This window comes from Lathyrus oleraceus, chromosome 7 (genome assembly GCF_024323335.1).
Source record: "Lathyrus oleraceus cultivar Zhongwan6 chromosome 7, CAAS_Psat_ZW6_1.0, whole genome shotgun sequence".
In the NCBI taxonomy this organism is placed as follows: domain Eukaryota; kingdom Viridiplantae; phylum Streptophyta; class Magnoliopsida; order Fabales; family Fabaceae; genus Lathyrus; species Lathyrus oleraceus.
In genome coordinates, this window is record NC_066585.1 from 502,446,736 (window position 1) to 502,462,972 (window position 16,237).

Here is a 16,237-nt window from a genome sequence, read left to right on the forward strand (position 1 = left end):
TGTCCAATTTCTTTGAAGCCACCATCGGTAAATGGTCTTGCTTCTTTTCAACATCATTTGTTTCCCAGCCGCCATCGGTAAATGGTCGTGCTGAAGTTGATATCGGTAAATATCAAGGTCCCAGTTTGTAACCATCGGTAAATGGTTTGTTTTTCAGAGGTTTGTTCTCCCCAGCCACCATCGGTAAATGGTCGGGCTGAAGCCGATATCGGTAAATATCAAGGTTCCAGTTTCTTCAACCATCGGTAAATGGTTTTGCTTTTCTGAAGCTGTCTTGCAGTTTGTCATCGGTAAATGACGTGGTTCACGTGTATCTTATCCTGTCGGTGCAAATTTCTACGGTTCTTTGGTATTCAATCCCTGTTTACCCTGAAAGTCTGACAGCAATTGCTATCATCCGTTCGGGTTCCCAGCTGATTGAATAGGGGCAGCTGTAGCACCTCAAATTTGCACCTCTCATTGTACATACCATTTCATATTAGGTCATAACATATCATGATGCATTGCATAGCATTTGCATTGTCCCCAGTTGCCTCAAGTGCAAGCAAGCAAGAATTAGGTCAAACTGATCAGGAGATCAGTCAACTAATCAAGCAAAGTTGTTTCACAAGGAGCAAAGGCCTTAGGGTTTGTCCATCAAGTTCACATGCCTTGGGGGTCTTTTTGAAGTGTTCAAGTCAAGGGTTGAAGGCTCAGAGGTCAGCAGTCAGTGCAAAGCCAGGACAGAAACCCTAGATAATCAACAGTCAGTCAAAGCAGTGGATGGTGGCCATTCTTGTGGAATTTGGGCACCATGGTCATCAATCAAGAGTTCATATGTCTTGTTACATCATTTGAAGTCAGAGTCTCAAAGAACTAGGGTTTGGAATTTATCAGTTCATGCCTAGACAGTCAAAAACCCTAGGAAAGTCAAAGTTGGTCAACTGTGGTTGATTCTTTGGATTTGATGGATGGAATTGGTTTGAAGGAGCTTATTCATGTCTTAGTAGGTCTCATATGTCATGGGAATCAACATCATGGAAGAAAATCAAGTCAATCAGAAAATTTTCCAGAAATAGGAACTGGACCTGTAATTTCAACTGCCAAAAAATAGAAACTTCTTGATCCTCAACTTGTATCATGATACAAGCTCCAAATGAATTTTTGCCCAACATGAAAGTTGAAGATCTTGTTCTCCCATTTTCAAAAAGTCCAAGAACTCCTAAATCCCATGTATGGTTGTCAAGATATGATCAATTCATTTTCATCAATTTTTGAACTTCAACTGAGCATATCTCTCAAACCATAAGGCCAAATTTGGTGGGGTTTTTTCCTACAAACCACATTTTTCATCCTCTTTCCAAAAATATAAATTTCATGACCTAAAACCTTACCATTCAAAATGGCATTTTTGGACCTATTCCTTTAAAAATCCAAGTTTGACTCATAGTTGACTTTTTGATCTATGGACTTTTTCTTAATTTGGCCAATTGGGATTCACTTGATATCATATTTGTGACTTGCTCTAAGCATAATTTCATGTCCATTTCATCATTATGTCATAATTTTGGCCAAAGGTATAAATTGGTGCAATTTTTGCAAATGGCATATTAAAAACAAAAACAAGTTGACAATGCATGGTGCAGACCAAAAACAGTGGAGTTACAAGCCATTGTGCAGCCTGTTGAGGCCCAATTCGACCAGGGTTTTGCACCCTCCATTTCCATGTTTGCAAGTTTAGCAAAAGTGCAATTAGCTTCATTAAACACAAAACCAAGTGAGCAATTCATGAGTAGGTTTAAAACAGCAAACCTGTAGGTCTTTGGCAGCATAATTCAAGCCCAATTCGTGCCCAATACACACCTCCATTTCCATTTGCTCCACTTAGCACTTTTTGCAAATAGGTTCATTAAGTCAAAGCTAGCTTACCATATGGATTAGTGACCCTAAACAGACAATATAAGCATTGTTTTCTGTCACTTCAAACCCTAAGTTCACAGCAGCCACACCAGAAACTCTCCCATTTTCTCTCATTGCATTTTTCACGATTGGATTTTTTCTGCTAAAACACCAAAGACCCTTGAACAAACCTCCATGGTTCCTTCATCTAGACATATTTCTGAGCTCATTTTCACTATCCAACACGAGCTGGAATCATCTCTTTGTTCTGCTTTCTTCAAAGGACCAACCATGGCAGCTTGAATCGTGGGAACTTCCAAGCATCATCAAGTTCATTTTCCTCAAGAATTCATCATTGCCAAGCATCATCTTCACCTGTTTGCACTTGAATCATCCAAAACATCACTGCATCATGATTTTCTCCAAAACAAGTAAGATTTTCGACCAACCTTTTTTACAAAACTTTGCTATGCCATATGTAGTTTCAATGTTGTTGAGCATTCTGAAAGTTGTTTCATGTCAAATGGTTAATTATACTGTGAGAAATCCGGATTTATATTGCTGTGCATAAATTTGTTTTTACTCGATTCTTGGATGTTGTTGTGTCTTATTGGTCATGCTCGCTGGATTTACACTGTATGTTGTTTATTGAGCGCAACGATGTGTTTGATTCCATGTTTTGGACTGTTAAGTTTTTCACGATTTCTGGATTTCAATGAAGGTGATACCCTGCTCATAAAACCCTGCCCAGTTTTCTGCCCATGAATAAGTGCGTTTGTTGTTGATTGATGATAGATGATAATAGTGGTTGCATGGCCATGTTGGTTATTAATGTCGTTTATTTGTGTTTGTGTGTGATTAATGATGAAGATGATGAAATGCTATGCTGCTGTTTTGAAACCTTAGAAATCCGCCCAGGAAATTCATGAGCAGTGTGTTTGGTTTGTGTTGTTTTGATGTCACATTGAATGTTAATATTCTATGGCCTGGCTGTGTTTGGAATTTTGTTTGTATTCGTTTTATGTTGATTAGCATGAACAAGTTAAACTTGCTGTTGCATAAATCCTAACACCTGCCCAGAACATGAACTTTTGCTGGCTGCTTGTTATTTGTTTTTTTGATTACATGAACCATCTTCAATGACATGCTAGTTGCCATGTTTGTTTAATTTTCTTGATGATATGATGAATTAGGAAGTGGAATCTGTTGCCCTGCTGCCAAATCCTAAGGGTTTCTAAAACCAGATTGGCATTTCGTTTGGTTGGTTTTGAGTTGTTCATGCTGCTTTGTCGTGCCATGCTGTTTACATGTTGTTGATAGGTTCTCATCTTTACTAATTGATGCATGAATGTTGAATGCATATGGTTGCTTCCTAAAACCCTAATGCTGTATGATTTCCCAGAATCTTGAAGTTGGATTGGCTGTCTTGGTTTTTCTCCCATGCGTTTACTGTTTCATTGGAAATTAGCCAATCAGGACATTTCCTGGGTTGGCCTAAAACGCTGCAGTTTCGTTTAATGAACCCATTATTTACTGAAATGCCATCGTTGACCTCATTTGACCCCACTTGCCTTGCTATTTTGTTTCATATTTCACCCATTTTCATCCAAAATTCCACAATTATTTTCTCCTTCATTTTTCACCAAAAAATTATGAAATTTTTTCCACATGTTCATGAAGATGTCTACTATTTTATGGTGAATTTTAATTAATTTTCCATTGGCTGGTTTTTCATTGATAATTATTTTCTTGACATGTATGCCAAATTGATACATCTTACCATTTCAATTGTGAAATACTCTTGACATATCCATTGCCTTTGAAATTTTTTGTGATGAAACTAGACATGTTGAACTTTGTTTCCATATAGAGTTTGTGGATTTCCCATTTGTGGTTTGCTGTTTATGATTTTTTGAAGTCATGTGTTACATTTGTTGCTATACCATGATCATGCATTTTCCCCAATTTTGTTCACATGCTTCCTTGCATCCAATTGACCCCATTTTTTGCATGAATGATCCTTTGTATGTCTATTTCATGTATGAATTTTCTTGGAATTAACCTTGCTGTTTTCCATTTGATTGAGAATTTTCTTCCATGCTTGGTCATTTGTTGACTTTTTGTGCTATGCCTTGCCAAATCCTTTGTGAAATTCTCATACCATACCACATGACCATGAAATTTTATATGTGATAACTAGACATCTCAAGCTTTGCATTGGTGTTAATATCATTCATTTCTCTTCTGTTTTCAAATTGATATGATTTTTTGAAGTTGACCCATGCTTGTTGACTTTCACCATGCTTACTTGAACTTTGTATGACTTCATGATTTTAATTGCCTGCCTTCCTCTCATCCAAATGCCATGAAATTTTACATGTATACCATGTTAGATGTTAGGATTGAGTGTGATTTATTTCATGATTTTTGAGATTGCTTAGGTTGACTTTTGATGCAAGTCATTCTGTTGACTTTTGTATGCTTTCCTTTGCCTTGTTTTGGTTTCAAATGTTCATGAAATGATCATAATGCATGATATGATTGTGGGCCCAATTGTGATTGCTTTCTAATTGGTTGACTTTGACTTTGAGTTGACTTTTCCTTGCTGCCTTGACTTTTTCCTTCATGTTTGACCCTAGGCTAGTCCTAGTGGTCCTTTGGACTTATGTTGAGTTTATCTGTTTCAGGTTGAGCATAGTGCTTCCAAGATCATACCAATTTGATTGATGTTTGTTTGTCTATATTGTGCTAACCTTTTGTTTTGTAGGTGACTCATGTAACTTGAGTCTTGCTTTGCACAGTTGACCTCCTGTGGTTGACTGTTTATCCATTTCTTTTGATTTTGACTGTTGACTTGTTTACTAATGAGTTTGACTTTTTTTCAGGTATTTTAGTTGCCTAAGTTCTTTGAACTTGCTTGCTTCGCTTTTTAGCATTTGCTTTGAGGTATAATTACTTCTTCTTCATGTAGTCTGGAGACCCGGTCTGTTATTTGACCGGGCAAACTGTCTGAAGTCCTCCTTAAGAGGCAATGCCTGTGTTTGTTTAAATTTGTCCTAAGCAGGAAAAGTCCTTCAAGTAAGGCAATTGGTGGAAGGTAGGGATAAGCAATCTATCCCCCACTATTCAGTGTGTCCTCTCTTTGCTCCCAGTACCTGGTTGAAGCATTGAGATAAATACCCAAGATCTAATCGAGTCAATAATGGGGAAAGAGTTCCATCTTTCTGGACTCCCCCACTTTCTATTTGATGCTCTCTCTTATTTGAGATAGAAGCAATGAGGCACACCCCTTATCTCCTATTCATCTGCTTCACCTGAGCCCCTCAATGGCCAGGTTAAGAGCGACCTTCACCCATTACAGTGGACTTTCAAAGTCAAACCCTCTTGTGTGAGCCCCCAATTGTTTGGCTATAGAGTGTGCTGTTTGCTATTCATTGACTGATTGCTTGCTCTATGTGCATTTGCTTGCCTATATGTTATGCATTTATCACCATCAATTGTCATTAATGCATGAGCATCTCTTTTGTCTGTTTGACATCATTATTGTTGTTTACCCATTGAGGACAATTGTAAGTCCCACAAGTTGGCATTTGTTCCTATGATATGGAAGTGAGTATAAGACCATCACATTGGCCACTCATCTTACTTTTGTTTTGTTGCCTTGTTTCTTTGTATGTGAGGATACAATTGTAAGTCCCACAAGTTGGCAGTTGTTTTCCTAGGATCATACTGTGTGTTAGAGTAAGTCCCACAAGTTGGCATCTGACATCCCTGTTCTGCTTTCTTTGTTTGTGAGAGGATGCAATTATAAGTCCCACAAGTTGGCATTTGCTTTCCTATGATCATGTGTGGGGTTAACCTAAGTCCCACAAGCTGGCAGTTGACTTCCATATTTCTTCATTGTTTTCTTTTTGAGGAGATTAGTGTAAGACCATTGAGTGGCCTCTGATATCCAGTTCTGTTTTAGGAGATTGGTGTAAACCCAGCCATTGGTATCCGATATCCGCTTTTGAGGAGATTAGTGTAAGACCATTGAGTGGCATCCGGTATCATTTGTTTGTTTGCTTTATTACTCGCTTTCCATTCCAAAGGACACCCTTGAATCATTTCTCATATGATCTCAAGAAGTGAACCTCCTGAGAAGCTTTACTTTCCATCCTCACTCATTCATCCTCATTGTGTTCTAGAACCTTTTCACACTTTGATCTTAAACTTGACTTAGACATTGTGCAAACATCTTCATGTTTTTCGAACTAAAAACCTGGACTCAAGTCCTTGACTCTTTTCACAAACTCCATTTCATAATACTTCTTTTGAATTAATCTTAATCATACTTTGACTTCACTTTCATAATCACAATCCATTAACTTCACTCATTCACTTGTTTTGGCCATGTCCATTAATCTTTTCATGCATTAGCTGTAGGTTTCAATTATCATTGTGGTTGATGTAAACCTCACCTTATCTTTAGTGAGTCGACAGTAAGACTTCCGTACCGAAAATAGGGTTAACCCCTCTCGTACGTCGAAGCTATCCTCGCATGGTGGATGTTGGTTTTGGTCGAGTGTTCTCCCATTGATAATGAAAAGCCTCAGTGCTATTGTTTAAAATTGAATCCAACTCACTTTTGGAAATCTTTTAGCCGAACTACGGCGTTTTGATCCTTACCTTTGATGGAAGGTACGTAGGCAGCGGGTTCATCCGCTCAAACCCAATAAAACTTGTACATTCTTTTCTCATCATCTCACTCCTGTTTGCACAATGCATATGTCTTAACAAATAACAATCCTTTACAATAAGTGTGAAAAGGGCTCCCTAGGAGTACCTAGGACGTAGTGGGTGCCTAACACCTTCCCATTACGTAACTTACCCCTTACCCGGAATCTCTGATCTTTTATTAGTTTTCTACGTGTAAAACTTCTTAGGCTTTTGTTCGCTTTTTAGCCAATCCTTTGGATAAATAAAAGTGCGGTGGCGACTCGAAACTTCATTGTATTGCTTTGCTTGTGGTTTAATTGATAAATCATATGGCGACGAATACACCGCAACAATATGCAATATGTTTTATCAAAAATTCGGACATTTTTGCAAACAAACTGATAAATGAAAAATAAAGAGGCTCTTTAACTGAATTATTCGACTCTTACTGGGGAGAAAATTTGTGCCAGGAATAGGCGAGGGTATCAGGAAGCTGATCCCTGAAAAGAGGTGATCGCTATAAAAAGAGAACTATCCTAATGGCAATGGGGATACGGGGTCCCACCGAGTTTCGACTCTGTTATGGCTCGTATGTCCTCAAGACGCTCTGCTCATCTTGCTTTCTGAAGTGGATGATTAGTCGATCTTTAACCTTCGAAGATTGCCGGATTGAATGAAACGGTGATATAACACGGATGAACTCAGATCACAGTTATTCGCTTATTCCCTAACTTTTGCCTGGATCGCCCCCTTTTCGGGTTTTCAATCCACCGGGATACCCATTTTTGCCTGAGCCGCCCTTTTGGGTTTTCGACTCACCGGGTGTACTCTTTTTTTATATCCCTAATTTTTGCCCGAACCTCTTTATTCTTTTTTTTTTGGTTCGTCGGGATGCCCTTTTTTTGCCTGGACTATTCTTTTTATCGTCCAGCGGGTCTATTTTATGCGAAGTATTTTTTAGCTGCGTCTGAGTTGACAGGGGATGGGAAGTCTTCGCCATCCATGGTTGTTAGCATCAAAGCTTCGCCATAGAAAATCCTTTTAACCACGTACGGACCCTCATAGTGCGGTGTCCATTTGGCCCTGTTGATCAACCATCTGAGGGCATGGGCTTCAATTAGGGTTTTCTTGGTTCTTCAAGGAGGGTGAGCATTATCTTGTTTGCTAGGATATATTACCATCATCATGGTTCTATCATCATCAAGAGTTTCAGAGTGCATCCTCAAGTTCCTTGGGATTAGGGTTTTGACCTCTGGTCAACCCTAATCAATGGCATTCTTTCGACCAGGGTTTCTCGAGGAGATGAGGCATTCTATTGAGATGAGGATCACATGAGTATCATAAGGAGCTTACATAAGCTAGGGTTTCATTTCTGAGCCATTTTCCCAAGTGGTGGAGGTTCAAGCTGATCAGGGCATGTCTAGGTCATCTATGGACCAGAAAGTCAACTGTGCAGTCAACTGAGGGCTGTGAGGTGGGGAAATGAGTTTCAACACCTCAATCATGTTCAAAAGAGGTCCATTTGTCATTTCAAACATCTATCTTGAAGAATTTGAAGTCATAGCAAAAGTTTCCAAAAATGGAAAGTGACCTGTAATTTCAAGTTTCCAAAAATGGCAAGTTTTTGGTCCACATTCAACTTGACTTATCAACATCAAAGACGCTTCAAATGGATTTTTGGTGAACATGAAAGTTGAAGATCTTTCTCTCCCCTTTTCAAAAAGTCCTATTTCATGATTATATGATGATTGGTTGAGAAGTTATGGCCAAATGATCACAAAGCATACATGGAAGTTCAACATGGCATAACTTTTGATTCAAAACTCCAAATTGGTCCACTCTTTTTGCAAAATGCTTGCCTTGACCAATACTTTCCAAATCAACCATTGCATTGCATGAAAGAAGCTCACATGATCAAGTGTCCATACAAGTGCATTTTGGAGGGAAATTGGATAATTTGAATTTGGTGAATCACATGAGCAAAATACCAATCCCATGTTGTTTATTGAAGGATTTTAAGTGGATTTGAAGCTTAGCATGGCACTGTTCACGTGCACATTGCTCATGCTAAGCACACTTGTGCATTTTGCAAAACACCTTATGTCTCTCTAATCTCAATTAGCCATTGCCTAATTCCAATTTCAGTGTGATTAGTGAATGGTATATAAGCCTAATTATAACAGAATTTGCTCATAACAACAATTCTAGATCTCAAATTCATCTTTCCCTCCAATTTCTCTCTCTCCTTGAATTTCAAATTTCTTCACACAACTCTTCAAGATTGTTGCAGATTCATCATCCTCATGGAATTCTGAGCAAGGATCATCCATTATTCGTGGCAATTGAGCTGGTTTTGAAGCTATTCAAGTACATGAACATGTCAATGGAAGTTTGAAATTCAGCAAGATCTAGGAGGATTCAAGTGTTGCTTCTTACTCAAAGCTTCTAATCAATCATATTGGAGCAGATCTGGAGCTTATGGAGGCTTGAAAGACACGATTTGAAGCACTGCCATCTCAAACAAGGTGAAATTCGAATCTCATTATTTGCCTTTTCGTGTACATGATCTTGTAGAGCTTGTTATGCTGATGATGCTGATATAAATATTTTTGAATTTGGCTGGATAATGAGTGAGATATGTGGAATTAAAGTTTTGATGTTCATAATGTTTTTGCTCGATTCATGAAATGTATGATGAATTAGGATTAGATGATCATAGATTTGGATTCCTCGTGGCGAGACCTTTCGAATGATATAAGGCACGACGAATTCTGGAAATTTTCGTGGCGGAGCTCCGCCTGTCTCGCTGGAGAAGACGGTTGCCCCGCCGTCTGCAACTGTGCGCTAGGGTTTGCCTGGCTGTTGATCAAAACGCTGCGTTTTGGCACTTTGGACCGTCCATACGCGGGTTCGAACCTTCGCTCGCACATTTTGTTTTAAATTCCATTTGAGCGCTCATCTTGGACCGTGGATACACGAGTTCGATTCCATGCGCCTGTATTTCTGAAATTTATTTTGATTTCTTTTGAACCATGCGTGCACCTGTTCGATTCCTGGCGTTGGCATGTGTTTTTGAATTTTAATTAAGCGTTTCTTTTGATCCTTGAGGCGCGAGTTCGAACCTGGCATGTGTATCTTCTGATTTTAATTCAAACTCCATTTTCCCTCATTATTTCCATTTTGCTTCATTTTATTTCATCAAACTTCCAAAAATCACTAAAAATTGTAAAATGCTTCAATTTGATCCAAGTTTTTTTTCACATGTTTGTTTAAACGTCTAGTATTTTTTCATATGATTTTCATGATTTGTGGATTTCTGGATTTTTATTTGATATTTTTTTATTGAGCCTTGTATCATTTTGATATGTTGCATTCATTTGATTGTAAAATGCTCATTGTTGATCCAATTGACTTGAAATTTGACATGCCTAATCCTAACATGTGATGTGATTTTTTGGATTTGGTTTGAGATTTTTATCATATTCCATCACTGTTTTGGACACATGAACATATGGTGTGACAATTTGTGTCACATATTTGATGTTACATTTGTGCATTTTCATTTGCCTATCATTTGAGCTCTTCTGGATCTAATTTTTTGCATGATGTATGTTCATAACATGTTGAATTCACATAAAAAATTTCATGATCATTGGATGCTTTTCTGTTTTAATTTGGATTTTCTTATTTAGATGTCCAATTGCGTGCACCTTGCTTGCCTTTGTGTTACGTGGATCATTTGATGGCTTTGGCTTATGATTTGGTTTTGGTCCTTTTGAGGACTCTTTCTTGATTGATTGAATATGCTTCATGTGAAATATTGACTTCTGTTTTGGTCATTTGACTTGCCTTTGACCCTAGTCTTTGTACTAGTGGTTTGTACTCACCAATTGTGTTTTGTGTTTCAGGTATTGAGCATTTAGCACTAATGTTTGGTTTGGTCTCATTACTTGAGACGCAAGTTGCTTTGATTACTAACTCTTGTTGTCTTGTAGGTCAATTTATGTGATGAACTCACTTGAGTGCTTGCACTTATGACTTGCATTGTGTATAGTTGCATTGGTTTCACTGTTGTTGACTGTTGATTTGTCTGAATACAATATTAACTGTTTGGATTTTGTACAGGTACATTAGTCGCTTGCTAGCTAGCTTTTGCTTTCCTTTGGAGTGTGGTTGATATACCACTGAGGTTGTTTAGCCTTCTCACTCCATGTAGTCTAGAAGCCCTGTCGCTTTTTTTGGCAGGTATTTGGCTGAAGTCCTCCTTAAGAGGCAATGATTGTGATTGTTTATATTTGTGTCAAAGACCTCCAAGTGAGGCATGTTACTTGCTAAGTACTCCTAAGTGAAGAGGAAATTGACAGATAGAAGGGATTAGCAATCAATCCCCTGTTATTTTGTGAGTCGTTCATTATGCTCGCACTACGTGTTGATGCTCTTGAACATAACCTAAGATCTCTGTATAGAGTCAGTCAAGTGGAATAGGGTCCCTCTTTCTGGATCCCCACGCTTTCATTGTCATTGAGCTCACCCAGGCCAGGGTTAAGAGCATGAGGTTTAATCCTCATTACCACTTTTCATCTGCTCACCCTGACGGTCAATGTCAGTGGTTAAGAGCTTCAGCATACCCCTACAGTTTTGGCTTGTTTGTCGAGGTTGATATGACCCCTTGACTAAAGCCCAACCATTTGTCTGAGCCTCTTGTTTGTATATAGAGTGTGATGTCTGTTCATTTTTGTTGATGTTTATTTGCTGTTTGAATTGACTTATTCCCTGTGCGAGTTAGGTTCTGATTAGATACCTCAACTTAGGGATTGTGGATTGCATGACAACTATTAGGCTCGAGTAAGTCTCCCTTTTAGTTTGTTACTTCCCTGGTCTCTGGTTAGGAGAGTTGTACCCCTGTTAAGGGGAACTACGTCACCCTGATTCTCATACCAGATGAGATACGTAGGCAGGAGATCGAGCGAGATCTCTCCGGGCACCCTTTTTCCTTTTTGTGTGTGTTTGTGTGACAACTATTAGGCTCGAGTTCCAGACTCCCTATTAGTTTGTCTGTTCACCCTTTGTGTTTGTGTGACAACTATTAGGCTCGAGTTCCAGACTCCATATTAGCTTGTCAATCTGATAACCTTTTTCTTTGGTGTTCGCTGGTTAGCGATTGTTACTTGTTTGGAGTCGGATGTAAGCCCATGTATTGACATTCTGTTTCCTTTTGCGTGTGTTTGTTTGGAGTCGGATATAAGTCCATCTATTGGCATTCTCTTTCCTTTTTGTTTGTTTGGAGTTGGATATAAGTCCATCTATTGGCATTCTGTTTCCTTCTTGTGTTTTCTTTTGACGTCTCAGCGTCTCTTTTCGGTGTTTTGTTTCGGCGTGCGTTAGCCGAGCTACGAGTGCTCTGATTCTTACTCTGGATAGAGAAGATACGTAGACATAGGATGTGATGTCCTAGCGAGCATGTTTCCCGTTTCCCCGAACTACGTCGACTCTGATGTTTGTTTCTGACAAACTACGTAGGCCCAGGATGCGACATCCTGCCGAGTCCACTTCCTCCGTCTCTTTCACCTGTTTTATTATTCCAGTGTATGTGCATTCTGTTTGAGCAGTTTATTAGCAACCTTTTCCTATTCTTTTGAGCGTGGATCCCGTCGAGTACGGCGGACGTGAGGGGTGCTAATACCTTCCCCTTGCATAACCGAATCCCGTACCTTGCAATCTCTGGTCGTAAGACCGTTCCTTTCCCATTTCTTAGGTTAGTCCTGCGCTCCCTTTCCGTCATAGGATGAATAGCGTCGGTGGCGGCTCTGTAAACCTGCATTTTCCCGCCGGTTATTTTTCGCGTTGCGACACCCATCTACTCAGTGGAGACCCTTTTGGAGTTATGAATGTCACACAAGTTATTTGTGGCTAGGCATTACTATCTTTGATTTGGGGTCCGAGAAGCTAAGGACCGTAGAACATTTAAACCATCTTGGCCTATTTAGGACGTAGTGCGGAGACTGTTCAAGTGTAGACTTGATAACAGTTGTTACGCGATACTACACTCAGACGAGTTTCTCTTAAGAATATTATGGGTTGATGAGTCACTCATCCTAACCTGTAATATCCGATGGATGGAATTAAGACTCTAAGAACTTTTTAGAACATGACCTACAGGTTTTATCTGTAGTTCACTCCTTTGGGATGGTCCTTACCCAGACTTCATGCTCGTGACTCACAACAAACCCTTGATTCTTGGTTGATCCAATCAAGTCTTGTCAATATCAATGGAACTTGGGTGTTGATAAGGTAAAACCCATAATCCACCAAAATGGATGATTGATCTTGACAATGACTTGATTCATAATTGACCTTTGTTTGTTTGCCTTGTGTGTGATCCCTTATTTGTGATTGTTGCATTCATGCATTCATGCGCATCATAACATTCATCACACGATTTTTTTTTCAAGGAACTGAGGTCTTATTTGCAAATATTTTCAGACCATGGATTGTGGATGAAGGAACACTAGGAAGTACATTTTCAGATGTCCCGACTTGAAAGAGTTAAGGAATCTATCATCTTTTGTATTAGATCCCTTGGATTTCAAAAAACGTCATGGGAAGCTTCTATCTGTGTTATCTACTGACATGGTTAAAGGACTCTTGAGTGTGTTGGCTCAGTTCTATGACCCTCTCTATCATTGCTTCACTTTTCCTGATTATCAGCTTGTGCCTGCGTTGGAGGAGTATGCCTATCTCTTGGGAATACCTGTTTCTAACAAAGTTCCCTTTAGTGGATTGGAAGAGATTCCCAGATCTCATCTTATTGTTGAAGCTCTTCACTTGAAGAAGTCTGAGATAGAGGCTCATTGGGTGAAGAAAGGAGGACTATTTGGGTTAACTTCTAAGTTCCTCATCAAGGAAGCTACTACCTTTGCTCAAGCCGGGAGTATAGATGCTTTTGAAGCCATCTTTGTGTTGCTCATCTATGGTTTGGCTTTATTCCCTAACATTGACGGTTTTGTTGATGTTAACGCCATTAGAATTTTCTTGATTGGGAATCATGTGCCTACTTTGTTAGGAGATATGTACTTCTATTTACATTTGAGGAATTTTAAAGGTGGTGGAACGATTGTGTGATGTGTTTCTTTCTTGTACAAGTGGTTTATTTCGCACTTGCCTTAGACGCCTACTTTTATGGAGAACAAACAATGTCTACGATGGTATTAGAGACTTATGTCTCTCACTAATGATGATATAGTTTGGTATGATCCTTCATTAAGCAGATTGGATATTATTGATTGCTATGGTGAATTCTCTAACGTGCCTCTCATTGGTACACAAGGAGGAATTAACTACAACCCTGCTTTGGCTCGTCGTTAACTTGGGTTCCTCTTGAGATACAAACCTAATAACACTTTGTTAGAAGGTCTTTTCTATCAAGAGGGTAAAGATCCCCAACATTTGAAGCAGAAGATTGTGCATGCTTGGCATAATGTGCATAGGAAAGGAAGATTCGAGCTTGGTTTGTGCAATTGTGTAGCCTTGGAAGCTTACACTCTTTGGGTGAAGAAGAGAGCTTTGGAGTTGAAGATGCCTTCACTACTAGAATAAGTCATTTTAGCCTCCTAGTTTAGAGTCGGCCACCGACACGGACACTATTAGTGTCGGCTAAGCCTACACTAACGGACTCTATCTGCGTACATCATTTAAGACAAGTTATTTTTTTTATCAGTGTCGGCAAAACCGACACTACTTGTTATGTTACCTTTGAAGAATGTTTGATTAATTTATTTAGAGTCGGTGTGACCGACTCTATCTAGTAGCATTATTTTTTAATTAGTATTTATTTACTTAGAGTCCGCGTAGCCGACGCTATTATTATAACATATAATTTTTCCATTTATTTATCTATAATATGTATATATATTTAAGGTTTAAGTATTTTATTTATTAATTAGAGTCCGCTTGGCGGACGCTATGGAATTTTCTATTTCTGACCAAAAATTGCGCGACAGCTTATTTCCCTCTTTCCTTTTCCCTCGTCATTTTTCACTCTCCCTCCATTTCATTTCACAACACGAAAACCCTAATTCCATGCTAAATCGTGAATCCGTTTTTTCCCAATTTCGTGAACCGATTCGTGAATCCCTAATCCGTGAATCCATTGAAGAATCCCTATTTCAAAATCCCTCGTTAAAGGGTTTCTGAATCATCAAAGGTAATGCATATTCATCTCAAGTGATTTCCATGGAGTTTTGGTTTAATGAGTATGAGATAGTCATATGTTTTATGTTTTCTGAATGTAGGTTTTCCAGAACTATCGGCTTTGTGGATGCTGGAATCAACTTTTCTTTGCAAGTTTAGTATTGTTTCCAAATATGTTTAAAGTCTCCTTTAAGTCTGAAACTACAAAAATCAAATTATTTGCTAATTGGTTTTCTGAATGTAGGTTTTCAAGAATGCTCATCTTACTTAGTGGAGGCAGTAAGCAGTTGTTGAATGCAAGTTAATTTGGAACCGAAGCATTATATCATCCGGGATTTTGCAAAGACAACTCTTTCTCAAGGTTAGTCATCCCTATGTTAATTTGGAACCAGACTGAACTGTTAGTGTTTGCAATAGTTAGTGTTTGCATCAGTTAGTATTTCTCAAGGTTGAGAATTATTTATGAATTGATTTTGTGGTTATGAGGAGGCTATGGAATTTCCTAAGTTCTGCTTAATTATTTCTTATGGGGTCAAACTAAAAGAGCTGAAAAAGTTTGTGCTGGTTTAGATTTGTTTTTGTGGAACCAAGGTTTCTGGTATGTTGATGATATTGATGCATGTTTTCATCCTTCCTCTTATCTTGAATGTCCTTCATGTGGTTCTCTTGATGATGTTGCCTCCGAGTAATTTCCAGTTGTTGCATTGTGTATTGATGATGCGGCTGCTTGAGTGCTTTATAGATGAACTCATATCTGTAGTTTAGTTTCCCTTTTGTTGCTTGATGTATGTCCTCTAATGCTCTAGATTGTCCTGTTCTTGATGAGATATTTGCTGTTGAGCCTTCCTTGCTTCAGGCTGAAGGTGATGTTTTCATTGTGCCACCTGATTTGGCTGTTGTGCTTCTTGAATTATCTGCTGTGCCTGCATTCCATAACTGAATTATCTGCTTCTTGAATTATCCTGTTCTTGATTATCTGGCTGTTGTGACCTGATTATTAGTGCTTGTTTTCTAACTGTTGTTGATGTGTCTTAGTTAGTGCTTTGCTTGCTTCTAGTGACTGCAATTGAGAAGTGTTCCTTTGTTCTGTCTTGTGTTGTTGTCCTGTTGTGCATTCCACGAATTCGCGATATAGGGTTCGAAGAGGTTAGAATGGTGATTTATGTTAGAACGTTCGAAGAAGCCGCAAAGTTATGAGAGAGTGAGGTTATAGTCATTTTTCAATTCTGTTTGCAGGTGATTTGCTTGAGAAGTTTGTTGGGAAAAGTTGTTAGGTAACGGTTTAGAATTTGTTGTGAAATTCGGTTAGTTGATTTTGGTCATGAGAGAATGATGGTTCTGTTAGTTGGTTCCGTTAGTTGTGAAGAGTGAAGGTTCAGTTCTGTTATAGGTTGGGAAGAGGAGTTTTGAAGTTTGTTATTTTCGGAGCGGTTGTTGAAGAAACCTGGAAGTTAGAAGTTGGTTAGTGAGG